The sequence below is a fragment of the Amblyraja radiata genome, chromosome 38 (assembly GCF_010909765.2).
Source record: "Amblyraja radiata isolate CabotCenter1 chromosome 38, sAmbRad1.1.pri, whole genome shotgun sequence".
In the NCBI taxonomy this organism is placed as follows: domain Eukaryota; kingdom Metazoa; phylum Chordata; class Chondrichthyes; order Rajiformes; family Rajidae; genus Amblyraja; species Amblyraja radiata.
In genome coordinates, this window is record NC_045993.1 from 17794709 (window position 1) to 17810815 (window position 16107).

General features: G+C 48.8%; 1 long non-coding RNA gene, 1 other non-coding gene and 1 pseudogene across 2 annotated transcripts in view; all 3 read right to left on the bottom strand.

The window, feature by feature from the left end:
- Nucleotides 1-456: 456 nt before the first annotated feature.
- The window catches only part of LOC116966989, a 33174-nt gene continuing 17523 nt past the window's right edge, over nucleotides 457-16107 (bottom strand). The window contains exons 3-5 of the long non-coding RNA XR_004410106.1: nucleotides 14688-14875; nucleotides 10771-10959; nucleotides 457-1139 (exon numbers count right to left, since the gene is read on the bottom strand). This is a non-coding gene — a long non-coding RNA (uncharacterized LOC116966989). The remainder of the gene's footprint in view (nucleotides 1140-10770; nucleotides 10960-14687; nucleotides 14876-16107) is intronic.
- LOC116967149 lies at nucleotides 11134-11311 on the bottom strand (annotated as a pseudogene).
- On the bottom strand, nucleotides 15044-15239 carry LOC116967164. The gene has a single exon (XR_004410170.1). It is a non-coding gene; the product is annotated as a U2 spliceosomal RNA (small nuclear RNA).

Consider the following 16107-nt stretch of genomic DNA (forward strand, 5'->3'; position numbering starts at 1 on the left):
TTGTTTTGGGTTGGGACCCTTCTTCAGTTCAGACTGAGTTTCTCCAGCACTTAGTGTAATTTCCCTTCTGTTCCTTTGTTCACTGCTACGCTATTACTCATTAAGCGATCTAGAGGGGAGAATGGGTTGACAGAAAGGTAGTTCAGCCATTATTGAATGGCGGAGTGGACTTGATGGGCTGAATGGCCTGATTCTGCTCCTATGAATGATGAACTTATGCTGGGGCCTGGGCAATTGCCTGTTGTGAATTGCATGTCAGGAAATGGATATTCCAAATGCTCGTATTTGCACGATTTCAACCAACTGCAATCTTTAGCTTTTCTCCATCTTGTTTTGTGACACTTTGATGATGCTTTGATTTTGGTGAACAAAGATTCATGTCACCATCAATGGTTGCCTTCAATGTTTAGTGTTGATTATGAGGATTATGTGTGGTGCCTTTACTAAGAGCTGCTCGGATTTAGACCGGAAGATTTTAATGACAAAAAGCTTAAAAATGATACTTCAGCACAATTGTTCAATGTCACTACTGCCAGCACTCAATGAAGTCAGAATAATGCAGGGTGGCAATCTGAACAGAAAGTAAGTTATTTGTGAATTACAGTTCACATCTCAAGGCGTCAGCGCTAACATAGGATATCACACCTCTGTAATAATTCTCCAGGTGCTGATTGGAATTTGGAAAGCTGCATACAGTTTCTTTCATACAGTCCATATACAAGCACAATTCCCAATTAGCAAAGTGCACAGAAATAGTCTACTGAGCCCGCCGCACGTAAGAGGTGCCAGGTTTTGGCCCTTTTTGCAAAGTCCTGTCTGCGCCCTAGATCTTATGGGCATTGCCCCAATCCAGGCAAGCCCTTTGGACTTGTGGATCGACAGGCGAATTGACACCCCTCTCTTCGCCAGTCCGGCACTGAAGCAGGGTAATGTCGGCCGGCGATATGACCAGAAAGTACATTGTAAATGAACTGCTGTTCATATCCGTAGATATCACCGTTAACATAGAATGTCACATGACTGCAGTAATTCTTCAGGTACTGATTGGAATTCGGAAAGTTAATCAAAGGAAAGGGGAGGGGAAGAAATCCATGTTCCGGTTGCATCCTCTGTTCAGATATCCTGTTGCTTGCATTCATCTGTAAAATAACCCAAATTAGATTAAATGAAGTCTATGGAAAGAGAATGAATAAATCCAGTAGGAAGGGTCTCGAACCGAAACGTCACTCCAGAGATGCTGCCTGACCCACTGAGTTACTCCAGCATTTTGTGTGTCTATATTTGCACAATCTTTTTTCCTGCATTCGCCCCAAGTGGCAGATTTCATCCACTTTTGCCGCATCTCCTCTCTGTCTTGTAATATCGCCGTCCTCCAATTTAGAGAGCTGACTGTGATAATGCCAATTCAAACTCATTCATGATCACCACCACTAAAGCACTCCCCACCTATCCAGCCAAGACCACTCGTAGAACAGCATCTCGTCAATATGCCACCAGCACCGACACCCACCCTCCCCCCTCCAACTCCCGCACGTGTCCGCAAACATCCATATAGCACTGACTGACACGTACCTGAACTCAGCCACCCAATTGTCATATGTACCAACAGCACAACGACAGTAAACACAGTACTCGTATATAACCTCATAAACACCAACAAATTGTAAACCCCAATCAATATTAGTGCAAAAAGCCCAAAGTCTGCAACAAAGACACTTCATAGTTTAGTTTGTTTTGTAATGTTCATGAGCTTGATGGTTGTTGGGAAGAAACTGTTCTTGAAACTAGACGTCGAGGCTTTCAGACTCCTGTACCTTCTTGCTGATGGTACGAGTAAATGTGCAACGGGGCCAAGGTGGTGGGGGTCCTTGATGATGCCTTTGAGACAGTGCCTCCTGTAGATCCCTTCAATTGTGGAAGGGTCAGTACGTGTGATGGACTGGGCAGTGTCCACCATTCCTTGTAATCTTTGTTTCTAGGAGTTTGAGAAGCTGAACCAGCCCGAGATGTAACCAATCTACATGCTCTCGACTGCACACATGTAGAAGTATTCATGGACATACTCATGTAGGATAGACTCATGTACAAATGATTGCTGCACAACATGGACTCGATGGGCCAACAGGCCTGTTTCCATGCTTTATCTCTAAACTAAACCATACCAATTCATGGAATGTTCAAAGTTCTTTAATGTTGTAAAGCAGGTGGGAACCGTGGACCTTAGTAATGAGGGGTTGAAGATGTCCATAAAAATTCCACAATATCTAGCTCCAGTGCCGTCAAACACTCATTATATGTTAACCCACTTATTCCAAGCATCATTCTTGTAAACCTCCTCTGCACCCTATGCAGAGCCAGCACATCCTTCCTCAGATATGGTGCCCAAAATTGCTCACAATGCACCGAATGCGGCCTGACCAGCGCCTTATAGAGTCTCAGCATTACATCCCTGTTTTTGTATTCTAGCCCCCTTGAAATATATTGCGCTTGCCAATGGGCGGGAAAGAGAGTTTTGACCACAAATTGGACAATGAGAATCGCATGGGGCAAGCGCAAATTGAAGGGTTTCAAACAAGAGTGAACCCTCTGAGGTGAGGTCTGCCTGCCTGCGTCTCACAAATACAGGCAAGGCAGCTTCTCCAAGGGAAGCACAGCCACTGAGCCATTGTAATGACACAGAGGAAAAAAAGCAAACAAACAAAAGGTGTGAACGGCACCATCTCATCTCCTTCAAGTACTTCCACACCTCAAAAAAATAATCCTTAAATAGAATCCCAAATTACCTGGAATTTGTTGGTACAGGTATTTGATGGTATTTCCTGCGTGCTATTTGTTGGGGGTTTTTTCACGGGCACACGTTCACAACACAAAGAAGAAGAAGGCAAAACAGATCTATGTAATTACAACGTAGCTGCCTGCTTCTATTACTCACTTCTACAGTGTTATGCAAGGCAACTTTCGTTGCCCCCAACAGCTTTCGTTGTCTTTGTTTTTTCAACTGCTCTCATGTGTCTCAGTCTCTCTCCCTCTCTTTGTCCCTCCCTCCCTCCCTCCCCTCTCACTCTTCCCCCCTTCCCTCCCTTTCCCCCTCTCTCCCTCCCTCCATAACTTACTCCCTCCCTCTTTCTCTGTTCCTCCCTGCTGTCTGCATGGTGGAGATTGTGGGCCTGGTGCTGCGCCAGGAGCTCTGGTGAGGTTACGGTTCTAGCCCACTGGTGGCCAGTGGAGAGGCGAGGGTCGGTGGAGTCGCTGGTGGAGGCCAGTGGGGCGCTGGGGTAGAGATAAGGGCAGCAGCATCGGTGGCTTTCTGAAGAGGCGGCAGCCGCGGCTGTTTCAGTCGCTTGGGTGTGGGTGAGTGTGTCAGTGGGTGTGGGTGTGTGTGTCAGTGGGTGTGTGTGAGTGTGGGTGGGTGAGTGGGTGGGTGTGTGAGTGGGTGTGTGCGGGTGTGAGTGGGTGGGTGTGTGTGTGTGAGTGTGTGGGTGGGTGTGTGTGTGTATGTGAGTGTGTATTAGTGGGAGGATGAATTTTGTAAATGCAGTTAAAACCATTAGATCTGTTGAACTTTTTAACTGAGTATAGACTTGGTGATAGACAAAAGTGCTGGAGAAACTCAGCGGGTGCAGCAGCATCTATGGAGCGAAGGAAGTAGGCAATGTTTCGTGCCGAAACCCTTCTTCAGACTTGGTGACCTGTTTCCAAATGTTTGAGTTGGCTAAAGAATACTATTAACAATTCCAGCAACAGTAGCTTCTGCAGAGAGATCATTTAGCAAACTCAAGCTGATTAAGAATTATTTAAGGTTTACAATGTCTCAGGAACGTCTTGTGGATTTGGCCAGGCTAAGTATTGAATCAAACATTGCCAGAACAATACATTTTCATGCTGTGATTCGAAATTTTTCACAAAAAAGGTCAGGAAAGCTCTTTATTTAAAGCAAATACTAAGCTTATCTACCTTCTTTTACTTTTCACTAATAATTATGTCTTCTGATGATCTGATCTGAATTGAAATATAAAAGGATGTTTCAATGTGAATTCTTTCTCCTTATCTGTATTGTAGCATAAACAAAGATGTTCAAAACAAATGAGCTTTCTGATCTTTTTTATTTTATTTATATTTACTTATATTTATCATGGAGGGAGTATAGGAGCATAAGGCCTCAAATGCAGAAAATCAACAGAGCGCTCCATTCCACCCCTCTCTCATCTTCCATACCCCTTTTTGCCTTACGGGCTACAGCTCATGGCATAAAACCCGTACTAGATAAAAACAGGATGACTAATGGAGAAGGGTAGGGGGCCTGAAAGAAACTTTGTACCCACTGATAAAATTCCCCTGAGGCCCTGCGTATATCGTGTGTTTTGTGAACCTTGTCTTCCAAGACGAGCACGTATAATGAAGCATTTCTCAAGATGGCGGATGAGCGGGAGTGGGCGCCGTCTGTGTATGGCAGCCTGCCCGCAGTCCGGCTCTTCACCTTTTTTTAATTTTAAGTCCTGTCCAAAATGTTAGTGGAGGTCTTTTATGTGGTGGGTGGGGGTGGGGAAGGGGGAAACTTTAATTCTTAGTCCCCTACCTGGTCGGAGAGGCAGCATCTCTCCGAGCTGCTTCTTCGCTCCGTCCTCGCGGCCTACCATCGAGAATGGAGCGGCGTTTCCTGTCGGGACCGGCCAGGACTACAGCTTCGGCGGCGGCGCAGCGCAAGGACACCATCACGGAGCAGAGCCACGGAGCGGGCGATGCCTTGCCGGGTCGCCGTGCGGTAAGCTCCGGAGCGCTGTGGCCGTCGATCCAAACATCGCGGAGCTGGGGCTGCGGGCGTCCGGCCGCGGGCGGCGCTGAGTTTGGAGCGCCGCAGAGCCAGGGATCGAGTTCGCCGGGGTCGGCGCGGCCTGAAGTCTACGACTGCCCCGGTCTCCGGTCTCCAGGGAGGAGGCAGCCGCTCCAGACTTTCCAAGCCGCTTGAGGAATTGTTTCACCCGACGCCAGTGTTCCATCTTCACAGCAAGAGGGCCCTGAAAATCATCGGACTGGCTGCAAGGCCACAAATGGGCCCCAACCTCGGGTGTTTCAGAGGAAGAGGACTTAACTTTCTGTTGCCTTTCCGCACAGTGGAAATTTTTGATTCTGTTGTGTGGGAATGTTTGTGTTGAACTCTATAATGTGTTGTGTCCATTTTCTTTCTTTCTTTATTTTTAACCTTTTTCTATGGTTTGTATGTAAACTTATTATTTAATTTATGTAAAGCACTTTGGTGTCAATGCAAGTTGACTTAAAATGTGCTATATAAATAAAGCAATAATAATAATAATAATAAAAAAGTTCGGCTTCACAAGCATTGTTCAAAGATCCGTGGTCAATGTGTTGTCTGTGCCAAGGTTTTGAGCCATGAGTGCATGAAGCCCAGCAAACTGAAGATCCATTTGGAGTCTTGTCACAGCGACCTGGCGGGGAAGGGCGTGGACTATTTCAAACTAAAAGAAGCCGCACTCAAGGGTTCCCGCATCGATTCGACGGCTCACTGCACTCATCAAAATGAAGCAACGTTGGAGGCTTCATACCGGATTGCTTATCGAATCGCACAGACTAAGAAACCTCACAGCATCGGTGAAGAGCTTATCAAGCCATGCCTTCTCGAAGCAGCAATGTTGGTGCTGGGGGAACAGCAGTCAAACAAGTTCAGGCAGATTTCCCTTTTGAATGACAGTCAAAAGTCGAATCTCGGATATGAGTAATATTCTGCTGCAAGTAGTGTTCACTGTGAAGAGCAGTCCAGTGTATTCCCTGCAACTGGACGAGTCAACAGATGTTACATCATGTTCCCAACTGCTAGTCTACATTCGTTACCTCGATGGAGAAGCCATGAAGGAGGAGTACATGATCTCAGAGCCATTGGCCACTACCACTCGGGAAGAAGATGTGTTCAGAATGCTGGAAGCCTTCCTCATCAAACATGAGCTTGGCTGGGAACGCCTTGTCGGGGTGTGCACAGATGTGGCACCTTCCATGGTCGGATGCAGATCCAGCTTCAAAGCCTTCGTGAAGGATGTCACTCCCCATGTCTCCTTCACCCACTGCATGATACATCGCCATGCTTTAGCGATGAAAACTCTCCATCCTGGTCTTCAAGAAGTGCTTTCAGATGTGGTGAAGATTGTGAACCACACCTGAGGGAGCGCAACAAATTCAAGAATCTTCAAAGTCATGTGTGAAGAAACATGACCTCTGATATTTCACACAGAGGTGCGCTGGCTTTTGCATGGTAGAGTTCTCAATCGTGTGATTCACAAGAGGAAATAGCGCTGTTCTTGGAGAGAGGGTGTACCGAGAAGGAGAATCAGCTTCATGAAAAGATGCAGGATGAACTGTTCTTGATGAAGGTTGCTTACTTGGCTGACTTCGCCGAGGTGAATTCCTTGAACTTGTCACTTCAAGGAAACCTCCCAATGCTCGTGACAAAGTGGCAGCGTTCAGGAGGAAGATTTATCTTTATCAGAGAAGAGCCCAGGACGGTGACACAACTATCTTCCCTGAGATGACGACTCCTGGATGCTACGCCAGATGCTGAATGCCACTTCCACGAAGAGATCTCAACCCACATTCTGGTAATTAGTGAATCCATCGAAAGTTACTTCACCAGACTGGACGACCGCTCTCGTGTTGTGTGGATTATCCGACTCTTTTCCATTGAAGACGGTGCCATCAGCGATACTGACGTGACTGTGAAGGTTCAATTTTACCAAATTTGTGAAGATGTGCAGCTCAAGAGTGGCTTCATGGAACAAGAGCTTGCCACGTCTAGGCTGAAAGTGAAAGACTGTCCTGTTCTTTTGAAGAAGGCCCTGATCCTATTGGTCCAGTCCCCCTCAACCTATCGCTGTGAGGCTGGATTCTCAACCATGGTAACTCTGAAATCAAAGGTATGCAATAGGCTTGTGATCGATGCTGACATGAGGTGCTGCCTGTCGAGCATTCGATTGATTGCCTGATGGCTGTGAAGCAATTTCAGCCATCCCATTCACTGAGCATTGGCAGACATGTTTTAATAAATCGGGCTGTTTTTTTTTCAATTTTGACCTCAAATTGGAGAATCCAATGCTCACACCACCGTTGGGTTAGGTTGTGTTGGGGTGGGTCCTGATCTCATGGGGCGAGCAGAAATTGAAGGGTTTCAAAAAAGAGTGAATCCGGTGAGGTGAGGTGAGGCCTGCCTGCCTGCGTCTCATAAATACATGCAAAGCAGTTAGATTTAACCCAAAGAGCTAAATCTAACTCTCTTGAAAACATCCAGTGAATTGGCCTCCACTGCCTACTGTAGCAGAGAATTCCACTGATTCACAACTCTCTGGGTGAAAACATTTTGCTTCATCTCAGTCCTAAATGGCCTACCCCTTATTCTTAAACTGTGACCCCTGGTTCTGGACTCCCCCAACACAGGGAATATTTTTGCTGCATCTTGCCTGTCCAATCCTTTAACAATTTTATGTTTCAATGAGATACCCTCTCATCCTTCTAAATTCCAGCGAATACAAGCGCAGTCGACCCATTCTTTCATCATATGTCAGTCCCGCTATCCCAGGAATTAACTGCTGCACTCCCTCAATAGCAATAATGTCCTTCCTCAAATTATGAGACTAAAATTGCACATAATACTTGCGGTCTCACCAGGGCCCAATTACAACTGCAGTAGGACCTCAGGTACACAAAAAAGCTGGAGAAACTCAGCGGGTGCAGCAGCATCTATGGAGCGAAGGAAATATGCAACGTTTCGGGCCGAAACCCTTCTTCAGACAGTACTGCAGTAGGACCTCCTTGCCCCTAAACTCAAATCCTCTCGCAATGATTCACTGCCTGTTGTACCTGCATGCTTCCTTTCAGTGACTGATGTACAATCACACCCAGGTCTCGGTGCACCTCCTCTTCCTAAACTGACATAGATAATAATCTGCCTTCCTGTTCTTGCCACCAAACTGGATGAGAGGCTTCTTAGAGCAACTTGCAAAAGTCGCCTCCTGCGCAAAACTCTGCTCATGCTCACCTGGCCTCGCCTTTCCCCTCCACCAGCCAGCCAGCCTTAAAGCTGGCTCGTGACAAATCCACAAAGGTGGCTGGCCTTGTCATTACTTCTGAAGCTGCCCCCCCCCCCACCCCCCGACCCATCCTGGCACACTGGACAGACGGACGCCTTGCCAATACACAGCCGACAGCGCAGTGCGCCAACCGCCCTCCCGTCAACGCTCCCAGAACGTGCGGCCAGGGCTTCTGTCGGGGGGACGGGTCCGCCACATTGACCAAGTCATCGCTCTCCCTCCGGCCACTTACTTTCAGTGACTAATGTACAAGCACACACAGGTCTCGTTGCACCTCCCCTTCTCCTAAACTTGACACCATTCAATTAATAATCTGCCATTCTGTTATTGCCACCAGAGTGGATAACCTTACATTTATCCACATTATATTTCATCTGCCCATTCACCCAAATCACCCTGCAGCCTCATAGCATCCTACTCTCAGCTCACACTGCCACCCAGCTTTGGGTCATCCGCAAACTTGGAGATGTTGCATTTAATTCCCTCGTTTAAATCGTTAATATATATTACAAATAACTGGGGTGCCAACACTAAGCCTTGTGGCGCCCCACTAGTCACTGCCTGCCATTCAGAAGAGGACCTGTTAATTCCTACTCTTTGCTTCCTGTCTGCCAAACAGTTCTTTATCCATGTCAATACCCTACCGCCAATACGTACTCAAATTTTGCACACTAATCTTGTGGGTGGGACCTTGTCAAAGGCATTTTGAAAGTCCAGATACACCACATCCACTGGCTCTCCCTTATCCATTCCACTTCCTCAAAAAATTCCAGAAGAAAAATTCAAACATGATTTCCTGTTATGTATTGGTGGTGGAAACAGACTTACCTGGTGGCGCACGAGGATTTCATACAACATGAAATCCTGGAGCGCCGGGCGATACCGCGTGCAGCTCCACACCTCTCCATGCGCCCGTCCCGCGCTACCAGTGCATCACAACGCGACGACCACATTTTTGGAGGTCGCGTAAATGGCGCGCAAATGACGGCCAAGTGGGACAGGTCCATAACTCTATCTGATGATAGGCATGGGAGAGGTCTAATTTAGAGACCTTTTCTCCTCCTTCTAGTTCCTGCAGGAGATCCTCCAACGTTGGAAGTGGATACTATTCCTATTTCAGCACCTTATTTGCTGTGAGCTTGTAATTGCCAAAGACTCTCATGCTCCCATTCGGTTTCGGAACAGCTATGATCGGGCATGCGAAATCTGCTGTCTTCATCAGCTTGATAATGCCATCCTGCAGCAAGTCATCCAAAAGCGGCATCAATCTGCTTTCTAGCAGCATATGAAACAGACTGCCTTGTAAAACTTTGCTTCACTGTTTTCGTCTTGCGGATACACTTTGGCTTGGTATCCCTTCAGTACTCCATGGGTGCTGTTATCAAATAGGTTGGCGTGTTTTTTGAGAACTCTGTGTATATATCCTCTAAATTATTGTTATCAATGAACAATACATTAAATTCGTAAAGTCCAGCTTTTGCTACAATTAATTCACCGGTCCGACTAGACTGTCTCTGGACTCCAGTGCATCGGTGACTTCTCGGGCTGTCCTCACGGGCTGGCTTTGCTGGTTTCACGGGCTGCACCGCTTACCGATGTGTCCCCCCGTTATCACCGGCGCTGGCTCTCGGAGACTCGGCTTCTCGTCATTGGTGGCGGTTCGGCCGTGGGCTGCACGGCACTGGACACTCACTCGACGTCGGTGGCGGTTACTGGACTTGGCCGTGGTCAGCACGGCACTGGAAAGCGTTTAAGTTAAGCAACCACCGTCGTTGTTCTGCTTGCTGGGCTTCTAGTTTCTAGCTGCGCTGCCCCGCTACAGCACAGCTTGTTGCCTGGCCATCGTGCGTTCCCGTTCCAACTTTTTGCCCGCCAAATACATACTTGTCTTTAACTATCTGTTTGATCTTGAGAAAAGCCTCAAAATGATCGCAATTCTGTTCCTGCTAACGGAATTTACATCCTTGTCTCCAAATTGTTATGTATTGGTGCTGGAAACTGACTTAAATAAGACTCGGAACACACAGGTACTTAATAAGCTTCTTGCATTGAAATCGCCATCTTGAGTCTCTCTGCACATGCGTACAATTGCACAAGACATTCCAATATGCTAATCATATTCTCATACACAACATTTCCCCATCATAAATCCATGCTGACATCTCCACTGGGCACAGGAACACAGGTTCCGTAGCTCGACCACGGATTGCATTTCTTCCCCTCTCCTTTCCGTAGCCTAGCTTTCCAATTAAGTCCTGAAGACTTTTTGCAAACACGTGAGAGGCTTCTCAGAGTAACTTTGAAAAGTTGCTCACCTGACCTTGCCTTTCCCCTCCACCAGCCAGCCAGCCATCCAGCTGCTTGCTGCCTCTCCTCCTCAGCCTTAAACCTGGCTCGTGACAAATCCTTAAAGGCCTTGTCATTACCTCTGGTGCCACCCACGCACCCTCCGACCAATCCAGGCACACTAGCGACAGACAGACAGACAGAAAGAGGCCTTGCCAATACACAGCCGACAGCGCAGTGCGCCGGCCGCCCTCCAGACCACGCTCCCAGAACGTGCGGCCAGGGCTTCTGTCGGGGGAACGGGTCCGCCACATTGACCAAACCATGGCTCGCCCTCGGGCTGCTCAATGGTGCTAAATTCACCCCTGCCCCCGTCAGAGTCAGTGAGTCCTACCTTAGCGGTGTGGTACTCGCTGTGGTTGACGTGCAGCTCAGTCTCTTCTCTTCAGACCGACATCACCCCGATTGTGGCGACTTGATTGGCAGAGCCGACAATTGTGACTTTGAAGAATTTGCTGAAGATTTTTTTCTCCTTCAGGAAGTTTGGGTTGAAATGCGACCTCTTTTCCCTTGAAAGTATCCACTGGTGAAATAAAGGAAGGCAGAGCATTTGACTTGAGCAGTCTGTCAACACAGACACGCACGCACGCAGACGCAGAATGAGAGAGGGCAGCAGGCAGACACGCTTGCTCAAGCAGCTTTTGAGCAAGCGTGAGGGAATTTTTGTCTTCTTTTGAACTTTGAAAATCTCCCAAAAGGGAAGTGCACCGTTCCCAGAGGCACTGCAATACTGGGTCGATGCGTGGAGTGGACGGAGCAAGCCCCTATTCCATCTCCCTGTTCCAAAAATCAATTTAATATATGGTCCCTAGATAAGGGACGTATCAGATATTAAACTGATAAGAACAGATTTTTTTAAATTTCAAAATAGACTTTATTCAATTGATAAATATATACAATTCATGAACCATTCGAACAAAAAATTCATCCGACATTTTCGGAGACTATACAAATTTTTTTCAGTACAATATTTTTACATTTGTCAAATTCCACCAAAACTGTCCCCCACCCATGCCACTCTGTGGCCCCTGTCCAAGTAATAAATATATACAATGTGTGCACAGTTCGAAAATTCCATCCGACATTTTTGTAGGCTATAAAGATTGTTCAATACAGTTTATGTCTTTTAAATTCCACAAAAATGTCCCCCACCCGTGCCACTCATGTGGCCCCCTGGTGTGGGATATCTTCCCTTAATTTAATTTGAGGGGCGTCTCCACCATACCGTGCCCCCCATGTCCAGCAGCGGAAGGACCCTAGACTGTGGCCCTCCCCCACCGAGCCTTGGCGTTGGCTGCACCAAGCTTCAGCGAGTCCCTTAGCACGTACTCCTGCAGTCTGCAGTGGGCCAGTCGGCAACATTCCCTGACGGACATCTCGCTCTGCTGGGTGTTGAGCAACGCTCGGGCAGACCAAACAGCGTCTTTCACCGAGTTGATGACCCTCCAGCAGCACTCGATGTCAGCCTCTGAATGTGTCCCTGGGAACAGTCCGTAAATCACAGAGTCCTCTGTGACGGAGCTGTTCGGGATAAATCGTTCCAGGGACCCTTGCATACTTCTCCAGACTCTTTTTGCAAATCCACACTCTGCAAAGAGGTGGGCAACCGTCTCCTCTCAATAGCAACCGCCCCGGGGGCAGCGTGCGCTGGTAGTGAGGTTCCGACGGTGCAGGAAGGATCTAACTGAGACGGCTCCCCTCACCGCCAGCCAAGCCAGGTTTTGGTGCTTGTTGGTCAGTTCTGGCGATGAGGCATGTTGCCAGACAAGCTGGGCAGTCTGCTCTGGGAACCACGCCACCGGATCCATCGAGTCTTTTCCCTGCAGTGTCTGCAGGACATTCCGTGCTGACCACTGCCCGATGGACTTGTGGTCAAAGGTGTTGGTCCGGAAGAACCTTTCCACAGACGACAGATGGGGCAGCAATGTCCAGCTGACTGGCACATTGCGTGGCATCTGCGCCAGGCCCATCCTTCGCAACACCGGGGACACGTAGAACCTCAGCAGGTAGTGACACTTAGTGCCCACGTGCCTTGGCTCTACACTCCGCCTGATGCAGCCACACACAAAAGTGGCCATCAGGATGAGGGCGACGTTGGGCACGCTTTTACCCCCGTTGTCTGCCGACTTGTACATTGTGACCCGTCGCACCCGGTCCATCCTCGACCCCCAGATGAACTGGAAGACGGCCCGGGTGATCCCCGTGGCGTAGGAGGGAGGGACAGGCCATACTTGTGCCAAGTACAGCAGCCCCGAGAGCACCTCACACCTGATGACCAAATTTTTCCCGGTTATGGAGAGGGAGCGTTGCCTCCACAGTTCCAGCTTCCTCCCCACCTTGGCTATCCGCTCCAGCAATTTTTGTTACTCGCCTCAGCCCCCCCGAACCAGATCCCCAGCACCTTCAAGAAGTCAGGCTTGATGGTGAAGGGGATGGAAGATCGGTCGGGCCAGTTGCCAAAGAGCATGGCCTCGCTCTTCCTGCGGTTCACCCTGGCTCCCGTGGCCGACTCAAACTGGTCACAGATGCTGATCAATCTGCGGACCGACCTTGGATCCGAGCAGAAGACGGCGACATCGTCCATGTACAGGGAGGTTTTTACTTGCATGCCCCCACTGCCTGGCAATGTCACTCCTCTTATGCTCGCATCCTTCCTGATGGACTCGGCAAAAGGTTCAATACAGCAGACAAACAAGACAGGAGAGAGAGGGCAACCCTGCCTGACTCCAGACCTTACAGGGAAACTGTCTGATTCCCACCCATTGATTTGGACTGCACTACGGATATTGGTGTAGAGCAGTTTGATCCAATTTCGGATTCCCTCCCCAAAACCCATTTTGGAGAGCACGTCCCTCATGTACGTGTGCGATATCCTGTCGAAGGCCTTCTCCTAGTCCAAGCTGACTAGGCAGGCATCCACCCGTCTGTCCTGCACGTAGGCGATGGTATCTCTCAGCAGCGCTAGGCTGTCTGAGATTTTCCTGCCAGGTACAGCACAGGTTTGGTCCGGGTGGATCACCCGTCCCAGAGCAGACTTGACCCGGTTGGCGATGGCCTTAGACAGGAACTTGTAATCTACATTCAACAATGTTATGGGTCTCCAATTCTTTATATCCTTCCTCTCCCCCTTCTGCTTGTAGATTAGGGTGATGCTGCCCTTCCTGATGGAGTCTGACATGCTGCCGGCTAGAAGCATGTCGTTGTACACTTCCAGCAGGTCCGGGCCCACCCAGTCCCACAGAGCCGAATACAACTCGGCCGGTAAGCCATCGCTTCCGGGAGTTTTACTCGAGTCAAAGGAGCGGATGGAGCCAGTCAGCTCCTCTAGGGTCAGTGGTTGGTCCAGACTCTCCCACTTTAATCTTTAATACAGCCACTTCCCCACTCCGGATGTAAGGCTAACTGGTCTATAATTCCCTGTTTTTTCTCTCCCTCGATCCTTTCTCAAAAAGTGAGGTTACATTAGCTACCCTCCAGTCCACAGGAACTGATCCAGAGTCAAGAGAACATTGGAAAAGGATCACCAATGCATCCACAATTTCTAGACCAACCTCCTTGAGTACTCTGGGATGCAGACCATCAGGCCCTGGGGATTGCCTTCAGTCCCAACAGTTTACCCAACACCATTTCCTGACTAATGTGTATTTCCTTCAGTTCCTCCCTCCCACTAGATCCTCGGTGAAAGCTTCATCTCTCAACACAAAGTAAATTTTGCAACAGAACCACATCTCCACTGGGCACAGGAACACCGGTTCCGTAGCCCGACCACGGATTGCATTTCTTCCCCTCTCCTTTCCTTAGTCTAGCTTTCCAATAGATTCCTGCAGACTTCTTGCAAACACGTGAGAGGCTTCTCAGAGCAATTTAGAAAAGTTGCTCACCTGGCCTTGCCTTTCCCCTCCACCAGCCAGCCAGCCATCCAGCTGCTTGCTGCCTCTCCTCCAGCCTTAAACCTGGCTTGTGACAAATCCATAAAGGCCTTGTCATTACCTCTGGCGCCACCCCGCACCCCCCGACCCATCCAGGCACACGAGCAACAGAGAGACAGACAGATAGACGCCTTGCCAATACACAGCCGACAGCGCAGTGCGCCGGCCGCCTTCCCGTCCATGCTCCCAGAACGTGCGGCCAGGTCTTCTGTCGGGGGGTCGGGTGCGCCACATTGACCAAACCATGGCTCGCCCTCCGGCCAATCACTGGTGCGAAGGCGCTAAATTGACCACTGCCCCCGTCAGAGTCAGTGAGTCCTACCTTAGCGGTGTGGTACTCGCTGTGGTTGAAGTGCAGCTCAGTCTCTTCTCTTCAGACCGACATCACCCCGATTGTGGCGACATGATTGGCAGTGCTGACAATTGTGACTTTGAAGAATTTGCTGAAGATTTTTTTCTCCTTCCGGAAGTTGGGTTGAAATGCGTCCTCTTTTCCCTTGAAAGTATCCACTGGTGAAATAAAGGAAGGCAGAGCATTTGACTTGAGCAGTCCGTCAACACAGACACGCACGCATGCAGACGCAGAGTGAGAGAGGGCAGCAGGCAGACACGCAGCTTTTAAGCAAGCGTGAGGAGGAATTTTTGTCTTTTCTTTTGAACTTTGAAAATCTCCCAAAAGGGAAGTGCACCGTTCCAAGAGGCACTGCAATACTGGGTCGATGCGTGGAGTGGACGGAGCAAGCCCCTATTCCATCCCCCTGTTCCAAAAATCAATTTAATATATGGTCCCTAGATAAGGGACGTATCAGATATTAAACTGATAAGAACAGATTTATTTTATTTTATTTTATTTTTTTAATTTCAAAATAGTGACGTCACAGGCACAAGGCTGGCTGCCGCAGCAGGAAGGGAGGGAGGGAGAGAGGAAGGAAGGCGGGCTGCACCGACCATTTCTTTATCACGCCGAGCCCACTCGGCTGCGAACGAGCGATGACGTTTCTTGCGGTCGTGTTTCTCGAGCTGCGGAGGGTTAGGGACCACCTCGCGCGTACCCGTGGGAGCAGGACACTCGGCCCCTCGGGCCCCGTTCCGCCCTTTGTCAAGAGCGCGGCCCACTGTAAGGTCCGTGTACAGAAACTGTCAAAGACGCAGCCATTCCATCATGGCTGATCTATCCCGTACTAATCGAGAATCAATCTATCTATATCTGCCTTAAAAATATCCATTATCTTCTGCGGCAAAGAATTCCACAGTTTCACCGTCCTCTGTCTAAAGAAATTCTTCCTCATCTCCTTCCTGAAGGAACGTCCTTTAATTCAGAGGTTATGGCCTCTCGACCTAGACTCTCCCACTAATGGAAACATCCTCTCCACATCCACTCTATCCAAACTTTTCACTATTCTCTAAGTTGCAATGAGATTACCCCCTCGTCCTTCTAAACTCCAGAGAGTACAGGCCCAGTGCCGTCAAACATTCCTCTGAGAAGAAAACGATCTGTTAACGGTCACTGTTAAGCAATTGTTAAATGTCACTATTATCACCATATTAACACGATGTGAGGGAGAGAGAGACGAGGGCGGGCTGTTGCCTTTTGACCTCAAATTAGAGAATCCAATGTGCACACTACCGTTGGGTTGGGGTCGGTCCTGATCGCATGGGGCGAGCACAAATCGAAGGGTTTCAAAAAAGAGTGAACCCTGTGAGGTGAGGCCTGCCTACCTGCGTCTCACAAATACAGGCAA